The sequence below is a fragment of the Arvicola amphibius genome, chromosome 14, assembly GCF_903992535.2.
Source record: "Arvicola amphibius chromosome 14, mArvAmp1.2, whole genome shotgun sequence".
Lineage (NCBI taxonomy): Eukaryota > Metazoa > Chordata > Mammalia > Rodentia > Cricetidae > Arvicola > Arvicola amphibius.
In genome coordinates this window covers 42,233,134-42,244,848 of record NC_052060.1, presented here as the reverse complement: position 1 = coordinate 42,244,848, position 11,715 = coordinate 42,233,134, and the positions used below count along the sequence as shown (strand labels likewise).

The window sequence follows — 11,715 nt, the reverse complement described above, 5'->3', positions numbered from 1 at the left end:
GTCCTGGGCGGAGAGCACCGCCCCTGAGTGCTGATGCTGGTGGGCGGGAGAGGAAATGGAATTCCCCAGGCCGGCCGGCGAGCGCGCGCAGACGCGGCCCCCGCTCGGCGTCCAATCGGGGGTGCGCTGTGGGAGGGGCCGCGGGGATCCCGGTGTCCGGTGGCCCAGGTGATGGAGATGTCTTCCCGTGGTCGTCGGAGGGATTGAGCCGCGGGAGGAGGCTCCCCTGAAATTAGGGACTCAGCAGTTCCGCCACGTGCGGGACGATGTGCGTGGTAAACCCCAAGGGCTCAATCGGAACAGCGCCCTGCAGGGGTCTGCGTTAGCACAGCCTTGACAATGCGGTTTAATTGTGATCGGATTGCATTGAGCCTTGGTCCCCGATGTCAGGCTAAATCAAGTGTGGAACAGCGAGAGGAATAGAATCTTCTTTCCCCCGTTGCCGTTTCAGTTTTGAGCCCCAAAGTGGCAAAACATCAGGGAATAAGTCTGGATTAAATTCAGTGGGTGAGATCTCAAAATGTACCACTGCCCAGGTTTTAATCTGCCGTGTTTAAGGTGTAGAGGGCCGTTTGTCATTTAGTATATCCTTCAGGTTAAAAACTAAGCCTTTAATTTTTTAAAGGCAGAAAGGGTTAACTAGCACCCATGAATAACTCTACTTAAAGTGGGTAAGTCATTCAGGAATACATGGAAATAAGTTGCATTTTGAAAACCTGTTGCAGACAATAGTCCCTAAATAAAATGATAGAAAGTGATGAAGGCTCTAATGCATAGTCTAAGAATAAGGGTAATACATTCTGTACTATACATATACATGTATACACACACTATATATAATAAATATAGCCAATTAGTGGAATACAACTGCTTCAAATAGTGTCCATAAGAATCACCTGTAGTGTAGTTTAAAATGCTGATTTTAATTTAGTAGCCCTGAGTAGAAGCCCAGGATTATACATTACAACAAGCTCCCAAGTGATAGAGATTATGTGGCCCATTTCTGAGTTATAAATCCCTGAATACTTACTTCAAGCTCTCCTGGCCGCCTCTGACACTTCCTCCTCCCTGAAAACAACCCATTGTTCTGTCTTCAGGCTAACCAGTTTAAGCAGAAGCAAAGAATCAGGCATTGGGGTGCTGGGAGAAACCCAGATGGGAGTTGTTACTGCTCTTTGCTATTTATGACACTGGTCTGGTTCCACATCCTACAGGTTTCCTTCTTCACCACTAGATAATGGCGCCCGCCCTTTCTCGGCTGCTGTGTTTTAAGTGTCACAATGTGAATGGGCACTGGCACTAGGCCGGACAGGTTACATCAATCTTACCTTTTTATGATATCATACAAATAAGGGGTTTCCCTGCGACAATGTCATACATACATACGTCATACTGTGTCCTAATTACCCCCTGCACACACTGCTGCTCCTTGCTAAGTTAGCAACCACAGCTCAGACAGTTAATTGGACGAATACATGATGGTGAATGCACAATATATTGAAGTAATAATATGTAGAGATTATATTTATGAAAATTATGTACCAGGCACTGTTCTTATTTCTACAAATAAGCTCTTTCTTACAAATGAAGAAACTAGGGCACAGGTTGTCATACAAAGGGGATAGGCCTATTAAGTTGAATGCGGGTATTTAACTTCAGATTTACTAAATGGAGTTTTATATTTGTGTTTTAAATTGACAGCTGAATCTAATTTGACTTCTTTTTCCATTTGTTTTGTACTTTCAGAAGCCAGGGTGCAGTGATTAGTGGGAAACACTGGAACCTACCAATCAGGAACATAAATGGAGGACAATGAAGAAGATTCAAAGAAATCAATTCCCATTGCCCTAATCTAACAAGTTTCAACATAAAAGTACACTGAAACGTCACTACTATGCAACAAAGCACAGCACAGTGGAACAAATTTGAGGTCAGAGTTCTTGTGTTTAAAAATATGTGGGCAGTTCATTAAAGCTGTTGACCTGTCTCAAAATGTTTCATATATAAACACACACACATATTTAGATATGTATATTAAAATGCATACTATAACGACTTTGAAGTACAGTTATCATTTTTAAGAGAAAGGAAGAGCTGGACGGTGGTGGCACATGCCTTTAATCCCAGCACTGGGGAGGCAAAGGTAGGAGGATCTCTGTGAGTTCAAGGCCAGCCTGGTCTCAGAGTGAGTTTCAGGATGGGCTCTAAGCTACACAGTGAAACTTTGTCATGAAAAACTGAGAAGAGGGGGGGGGGAGGGAGGGAGGCAGAGAGAGAGAGAAAGAGAGAGAGAGAGAGAGAGAGAGAGAGAGAGAGAGAGAGAGAGCGTGCAAACATGGTATGAGTAAGTTTTATAGACACAGAACAGCTCAGTGGGTGCAGTGTGTGTCCAGCACTACGTTCAGTTCCCTAGCACCTAATAACCGGGTGGTAGCAGCATTCCTGTAACCCCAGCACACTTGGGGCTAGAGCAGCAGTGGATGTGGTGGAGTTTATCCTCTTCTTGTATCAACTTCAAGGTCTGCTTAGCATATGTAAAACTGTTTACTCAAAAGAAATACAGATAAACACAGTAGGATCTAATAGGTTAATAAAGACCCACATTTTGAAAGAGAATAGTATTGTCAGTATTTATGAAAATTGTAATGTGGTAATACATTAACATACATTGAAAAGTAGCTTTGGCTGACACTATGGTGTTTATCTCCTACATCATTAATTGAAGAAATGCAAATTTTTCTTTAGTGAAGATACAATGTTTTATCTGGGTATGGAAGGCCTATAATCCTAATCTTAGGAGATAGAGGCAGAAGGATCAGGAATTCAAGGTCATCCTCAGTTATGTGAAGAGTTTGATGCCGGAGGCTGCAGAGATGGTCAGAAGTTAAGAGCTTTTGTTGCTCCTCCTGAGGACCAGGTTCAATACAAAGCATCTTTACAGTGGCCCACAATCATCCTTAACTCCAGTTCCAGTGGATTCTGATGCCTTCTGGCCTCCATGGGCACCAGGCATGCATGTAATAAATACATGGAGGCAAAACACTCACATGCATAAATCTTTTTAAAGTTTGAGTCCAGCATGTATGACATGAAACCCTGTCTAAAAAGCACCCCCAGTCAATACATATTTATGCAATAAAATATAAGATTTTATATTTAAAGCTCACTTGCATATCCTGCAAATACATGATTTGGAGCCCAAGTGAAACATATATATTACTTGCATAAAAATCCAATTAAATTTATACTCTCTGGTTTAAAATATCATTCCTTTCTTTTTAATAAAATATCATTCTTCCAAAGTTAAATTAATACTGCTTGAGGGAATTGTATTTGGCTGGGCATGGTGTCACTCCTGTAATCCCAGCAAGGGAGCTAGAGGAAGGAGTGCTCTGGTTGGAGGCCAACCTGGGTTACATAATAACAGGGTTTCAAAACAAAAACTGTGCTTTCATCTTGAAAACATCATTTCAACCTTAAATTGGTAGGGTTTGAGCTGTAATGAGCTGTGCACAAATCTTTGAGATTAGAAAAAAGAATTAGTGTATTTTTTTCCTACAAAAAACATACACAAATGTTCATAGTAGCTATTAGTCATGCTATTCAAAAACAAGCAACCCAGATTCTTAGCAGTTGATTTGGGTAATGTATCTATGGAACAGAATTGCACTAAACAACAGAATACTGGCATCTGGCAGCACACGTCTGCAATCCCAGCACCTAAGAAGCAAAGCAGGAGGATCATGAATTAAGGTCAGCCTGGGCTACTGCTGAGTTCTAGGCCAGGCTAAAATGAGATCTGCAGACACAAGTAGGAAGGAAAATGTTACAAGCCAACTTAAACTACCCTTGAAATAATCCCTGCAAACGAAAAGTAAGCAGGAAAGCTTTTTCTCCTTGGCATGAATTTTTTTTTAATGAATTTATGTGTGTGGACATACATACTTTTTCATATATTTACAAATATTCAGCAATTACTTTATCACATTATATAATATGTATTAATACCTTATCAGTATTTTAAATCTTAATTTTATATCATAATATTTAAGTTAAAAGTAAACACTTTTCAAAAACCTCTTCTAGGGAAGGGACAGCATCCCAGCTATATGAAAAGTACTTGGGATGGATAACTTTGACACGTTATGTGTCAACTGGGTAAACGGATGCCCAGATGGTTGGTAAAACACTATTCCTGGTGAATCCTTAGAGTGTACTTGGGAGAGATTACCCTTTGAATCAGTGGACTGAGTCCTAAGAAGACTGCCCTCAATGCAAACAAGAGTTTTTCAATTCACTGAGATTTTGAATAAAATTCAATTGCAGAGGAAAGGAAACCTGCTTCTTTTTTCTTACATGCATCTTCTCCAGCCCCAGATGGACATCAGTACTTGTGGTTTTCTGACCTTTGGATTCACAATGAAGCTTTTATAGCTTCCTCTACTTTACCCTCCAGACCCTCAGACTTGGAATGAATTATCCCACTACCTTTACTTGCTCACCATTATATAAAAGTAACGTTTTGGGAATTAGTGGCCCTCATGATAGTGTCAGAGCCAATTCCAGTGTTTCTTTGGAAAACTGTAATTAATGCGTTCCTCTTTGCTCTTACTTTAGAACACAGAATTCAGTTTAATACTATTATTGTCACTTAGTTTCACAAAAGTTAATTAGCTCTTTTGTGTGTTATCTTGAAGTAAAGTCACTGTAATGTTCTTATGTTTCAAAGGCATTCTGCCTTTCAACGAACGTAATTTACAGTTTTTAAAAACAATCTCAGGAGCTTGAGAGATGGTTCAGCAGTGAAAGAGCACTGGATTCTTCCAGATGATCTGGTTTCTATTCCCAGCACCCACACTGTGGCTTCCAACCATCTGTGATTCCAGATGTCCAGATCCAGGAGGTCAGATGTCATCTTCTGGCCACCACAGGCACCAGAGTACATGCAGTACACAGATACACGTGTAGGGAAAACACCCATATACATTCAAAACAAAACACGAATCCACTTATAATTCAAGACTGACCTCAAACTCATGTACCAGGCTGGCCTAAGTTTGATTCTTCTGTGTTAGATTCTGGAGTACTGAGATTGCAGGGTACATCATCATAACTAGTTTAGACCAAATTTTAACATAATACAGATTGTTGATAGAATAATTTGTTTTCTAACCAGAGCAGTGTAAATGAGAAAGTGAGGCAGAGCTGGAAAAAGGAAAGCTCATGGGCAGTAGAAACAACATTGAAAGTCTTAAGGTAACCTAGTAAGTTTGGGAAGCAACAAGTACCTTGGCTGTGTGTGTGCACGAATGCATATGCACCACCGAGACAACACTGAAATATGTGACTAAGTCTTGAGATCTTTTTACTCTGGAGTCGATGGAATGGAATAATTCTTTTTTTTTTTTTTTTTTTTTTTTTTTTTTTTTTTTTTTTTTTTTACATAAAAAGGCTTGGATTTCGTTCAAAAAGAAAAAATATCTATGCTAGCCATCAAAGTGTGATGGAAGTCTTTGAGAAGCCTACACTCATGCTTTCATGTATGTTTTTGTAAGTTTGTTTTGGGGGGTGGTTTTGTTTTTTTGAGACAAGGGCTCTGTGTAACAGTCCTGGCTGTCCTGGAACTTACTTTATAGACCAGGCTGGCCTTGAATTCAGAGGTCCACCTGCCTGCCTGTGCCTCCAGAGTGCTGGGATTAAAGGTACACACCCAGCAGTACTTTCTTTTAACCCTTATGTTTACAGGGATAAATACAGCTCATATTTGTAAACCAAATAAACACTTTCTTCTTTAACACTTTAAACACTGTCTTGCTTTTTGTCAAGGTATTCATTAAAGCAACAGAAATGAAACTTTGAAAGGTTCTAGTAAGGGGGAAATTTTTGAAAACAAAAAGTACTTAGTTCAGAATAAAGGAATTGCCTTTCCCTTACTGCACCATATATGCCACAGCTAGATTATTATATTTTAACAGCTTTACAGAAACATAACTGACACGTTCAAATCATTATATGCTTAAGGCACAGAACTTAGTAACTTACATTTTTATATACCAGAGAAAGTACCACCAAATAAAGTGTGCATTGACGTGTTACTTTGTGCTTATATATGTATGTATAAATTATTTCTCATCTCCCTTTTCAAAGGAAACTACTGGCCTTTTTTGTGAATTAGTTTGTATTTTCTTTAATATTTATTTTGTGTCTGTGTGAGCATGTATGCCACTGTCAGAGGACAATTTTTGGGAGTTAGTTCTCTTTTTACCATTGCAGGCCCTGGAGATTGGTTTTATTGGGTTTAGGTTGTCAGACTTGGCAGCAGTCACTTTTACCTGCTGAGTCATCTTGTCAACTCTACTTTGCATTTTTTTTAGAATTCTGAGATACAGTAAGTATACCTTTTCTGACTTTTTTCACATAGTATAGTTTTGATATTTACCTATGACAGAGCCCTCTATACTTCACTGACTTAGTGTCTATAAGGAACTAAAGCTGCAATTACTGGAGATTTCAACTTCATAAAGCTTTTTGCTACAGAATAGTTTCCCATATTGACTTCTGCTTCTCAATTCAAGGTTCCCTAAGGCTGAGAAATTCAGGTCTTACTACTAAGTAAGAGGAAATGCTAACTCATTTCTAGGAACTCAAGTAAAAACATAAGACTTTTATTTAATGTAGAAGTAGGAAGAATGTTATTCATAAACTTGGGCTGGGTGAAAACAAACTAGGCAAATAAAATATCTCTGTATAGCCAACATTCTGTACAACCAAAATTCTCTTCATTTAAGGGAAGTTAGAATAAAATGGCAAGGGCAGAGCCAGGCTTGGTAATGCACAACTGTACCTAGCTCTTGAGAGGCAGAGGAAAGAGGATCAGGAATTCAAAGCCAGTTTTGGCACATAGTTGAAGCTAGCCTGGACTCCAGGAGATCCTGCTTCAAACTAACATGACAAAAGACACACAAGGAGAATGTGTTCAACCTCCAAGCCTGCTTCGTAATGGATAAAATGCTGCTACCCACTTAGCACTGGCCAGTCGGTGAGACGCTATGGTAGCCGAGACACAATCACATAGACTTAGTATAAAGACAGACCTAGTGCTAAAGTTGCTGTCCATTATAATTTTTGAAAATATCAAGAGAAACTAACTTTTTAAAGAGGAACAGAAACTATCATACATTTTGTGTCTAAATGAAAGGCACAGACATAAGAAACACATCATGCATGTGACTTTTTAAATTATATATTTCCCAAAGCTAGGAAATCCAAGATCAGTTGGAGACATCTGGGTAAAGACCTTCCTCCTTTTCATAACATGGTGAAAAGACCAGTAAGCACATGTAAGACCAGGAGACAAGGCCTAAGGAGGACAAGTGAACTACAAATTCTCTTATGAACCAACCAACTTACTCGATGCTATTAATCCATCACTGAAGGCAAAGACCTCATGGCCTAATCACCTTATTAGACCCCATCTTTCAATGACTGCTGAGCCAGGAATTGTTTTCAACATAAGAACTTTGGAGGACATATTCTAACATGTAAGCATAGGAAATATGGCAGGTAACATGCAGATCAACAGTGTCTGGCTCTCAGGAGATCCTCCAAGCATAGAAGCCAGGGATGCCATGCTGGAGAGACTACTCTTCTGACATACCAGACAAGCAAACGAAGCCATCTTGGGGTCTCAAGCCTAGGCTATCACTGAGTACCACTGGAGAGCCTCAAACAATGGTACCCATGTGAGCCCTACCTAAATTCCAGACCCAACTTCTGAGATACAAGCACCTAAGGCACTAGTGGTGACAACTAACGTGATATACACGAAGAACAGCAGCTAGGGAAGAACCTAGAACAGTTTTTTCTCAATAACTCATACATGTATACAGGTTGATACATATACCTCCCCAGACCACTCCCAACACTTCCCCTTCTCACCATCAAGATCCTTTCCTAGCAGATGTTCAGCGAATCTTACAAAAGAAAAAAAAAAGATCTAAGTAAGTAAAGTGTGTGAATTTTTGTTGTTTTTAAGTAAGAGAATATAGATCCTCTTGGAGGTAACATCTTTTTAAGAACTTGAAAATTAAATAATCTCACGTTGAAAATATCTAAGAATATATTAATTTGCTATTCGCTAACTGCCTGCTGGACATTTTTATAATTAAAATTAAGCTATTTTATATTCTTTAATCCTAGCCTTGGTTATAAAAAAATCATTTTCTATCCTGACTGACCTGTTTAGGGTGAATATCTTTCTCTAGTCACTAAGACTCAATATATTAATCTGTCTTTCATTATTTTTCTTGCATCAATCTCCAGTGTACACTGCATTTTAAATTGTATAGCGTATTTTTCATCACTAATGACAATTCCATAGGTTAAACAGAAGTGGTTAATATTTCATCCAAATATTTTAGGGCCTATGAGGTGACTGGTTGTAAATAAGGAAGCAGCATCAGACAGATTAAATGACCTACCAGAGGTGACAGAATCAGAGTAATTACCAGTCTTGTGACTCAACTTCAGCATTCTTTGCATTCTCTATGGTGACTCTCATCAACTCATATTTGATTCATTACTGTGGATGCCTCTTGGATTTCTATTTCTACTCTTCTTCCTCAAGCCTATTTTTGCATATAGCAACCATATAAAGTATGGCTTTCATTACAATGTTGCACAATGAAGTTATCAATGTTGTGTTATAGTATAGAAGACAATCAGAGGCCAGCATGGTGTGTAATGTCAGTACTTCCAGCACTCCAAAGGCAGTACTGCAGTTTGAGACCAACCTGAGTTACCCAGAGTGAGTGAGTGAGTGTGTGTATAAGAGACAGAGACAGGAAAGACAGGATTCTTTAGGTTGTACTCCTGATGGTGCAGAACTAAGTTTTGCACATACTTTTGTTGTAAACAAGAAAAGCTAAACCAAAATAAAACAAGCATACTGTTTTTAAAGGCATTGGGAAGCTGCCAAATTAGTGAAGACTGCAAGAGTTCATTTAAGTAATACAAAGAATCGGAACTATGGCCCAGTAATTGGGGCTTTTTCCAGAAAACCATCTGGCTCTTCCACAAGCAACTGGAAAACAAAGTAGAGCTTGCCATAACTTCACAGGACTGAATAGGAAGTGTGTATGTGAAATTCAGAGTTCATCAACTTCAAGCTTTCAGTTAATATACGTCGTCTAAGAACCCACATGATAAACAGATCAGAATTTGTAATGCCTGAATCATTTTAGGACCCAGCTAAATTCTGGTGGGCTTAGAGTACTAATGGTCTTAGTCTCGCTTCACACACGGTGGAGAAGAAAAATAATCTGTTTTCTAGATCCCACTTTTCAGCTGATCCTATTGTCTGGATTCTCAGACACAGCTGCTTTTGTTTACTGTACATGCTAGTATTCTCTCACTCTGCCAACAACTAAGTTGGATGAAATTCTTTCCTAAGGCAGGGTGACTGAAACACACGCTGCTGGAAGATCTGAGTCCTAGTCGAGGCCCTTAGGCGATAACTCCACTTCCCACTCCATGTATTAGTGAACCCGTAGGCCATGGCCAGAGGATAGAGAGAAATCTTATGAAAAATCTGTTCCAAATACAATGTATTCCCTCTAGCAGCAGCAATCCAAATTCCTTCTCTTAACTGGATCCCTTACTCCTACCAGAAGAGTGCCCCTTTCTCTACCTTTTGGCTTTATGTTGTAAAAAGTCCCAACTTGGGGCTAGAGATGATTCAACAGATAAAATGTCTGCCACCCAAGTACAAAGACCCATGTAAAAAGCCTAGTGTGATATGTGTCTGTAACCCCAGTGCTGAGAGAGTGAGACAGGTTTTTAAAGCTCATTGCCCAGTCAGCCTATCCAAATACATGAGCCCCAGGTTAAATGAGAAACTCTCTCAAAAATAAAATGAAGAGGATCAGGGGAGATAGCCAAAGTTCTACAGGTAATACACAGACACACACACACACACACACACAGAGAGAGAGAGAGAGAGAGAGAGAGAGAGAGAGAGAGAGGGGGGGGGGGGACATGTTTACATAGCACACACACGGAACCCAAAGTTGCCAACAAATAATATCTGTCTCATTCATTGAAACCATGCTTCCTGGGAAGCGTTCCTCCCTTTCATATTTGACCTACTTTCATAGTGGCCTCCAAAGTTACAGGAACCTAAAAATTCTACCAGTGAGTTAGGTCAAAGAGAATCATCACCAAAATGCAAATAGGAGCACACTAAAAAAAATATGTACAATATTCCTGAAAGCATGCCTTCAACCAAACAGTGGAACATATTCAATACCCATTAACAGCAAAATGGATAAACTGTAGTATACTGATAGGATAATACATAACAGTGGATGAATCTCATAATGTTAAATAAAGCCAAGCACAAAATATACTATGTATAATTTAGTTTACATAAAGGTTAAGTATTAGTAAATACAATATTTTGTTTTAAAACTCAGAATATGTTACCACTGGAAGATAGACATGTAATTATTAGGAGACAGTAATATAGTTGTATACATAGTATTATATAGTTACCTTTTTAATGACGCCATTGGTGCAGAGCAATTTGGCTATTTTTCTGTATGTATGCCATGCTTACAGGAAAAGTTTATTTAAATAAATTCATAGGGAATGGGGAGATTGTAGATACAAATATTTCTTATCTGTATAGAGATCCTGTAAACATTTTATACTTACCAAAATCTTAAATAAGTGTTTAATAGACATATCAAGTATTGACATATTAAGGATTACAATGCTTAGGTAGTAATATATCATGTAAAAATCAAAAGGAAAGCTGGTATGTGCATATAATCCTAGCACTTGAGAAGCAAAGGAAGGAGTGTGATTTTGAAGTTGGCTTGAGCACATAAGACTGTCTCAGGTAGTTTCTTGGTGTTTTTTTGAAGATGACATATTCGTGTCAAAAAACCAGGATTGGTTGAGAACAATGTCATAAGATAGTCAGAGAAGCATGTTACTTCTCTTTAGAATGTAGTTTCAGTAGTTGCTTTATGAATACCCAATGTATTAGAGTTTTCTAGAGGAGCAGACTTGAATGAATCTACCATCTATCTACTTACCTACCTCTCATCTTTCTATCTAAATATCTTTATCTATCTCTCTAATCAATCATCTATCAATCTATAGGTGACTTCTCAGAATGAATGACAGGCTGTGGTCTAGCTAATCCAACACTGGCTGTCTATTATTAGAAGGTCCAAGAATCCAGTGGCTGTTCAGTCCACAAAGCTGGATGTCTCAGCTGGAATTCAGTGTACACTGGAATTCCAAGGTAGGCTCTAATGCCAAAGAAGGAATGGACTTGCCAAAGAGAGCAAGAGCAAGCAAGCAAAGAGAGGTAAGCTTCCTTTTTCCATATCCTTTATATAGGCTGCCCAGATTGGAGGTGGTTCTTCCCACCTTGAAAGATCTGGATTAAAACTGAGTCTTCCCATTTCAAATAATTCAAGAAAAAAAAATCCATCATAGGTGTATCCAGCAGAGTTTTGGTTAATTTTAGATATAATCCAGTTGACAACCAAGAAATAGCCGCCACACCCAAGACAGCAGGATTGTTGAAATGAAAAACAAAAAACTGGAATGTTCCAGTTGTAGTGGTATATGCAAGGTTATATTGGACTACCTGACACTATTTAGAAAAAAGAAATAAAAGGGGCTGGACAGATGCTCAGTGGT

At 38.9% G+C, this 11,715-nt stretch overlaps 1 long non-coding RNA gene across 1 annotated transcript; it reads left to right on the top strand.

The window, feature by feature from the left end:
- Positions 1 to 83: 83 nt before the first annotated feature.
- On the top strand, positions 84 to 11,513 carry LOC119801092. The gene is made up of 3 exons (XR_005283138.1): positions 84 to 268; positions 1,747 to 1,930; positions 11,167 to 11,513. It is a non-coding gene; the product is annotated as an uncharacterized LOC119801092 (long non-coding RNA).
- Positions 11,514 to 11,715: the final 202 nt, after the last annotated feature.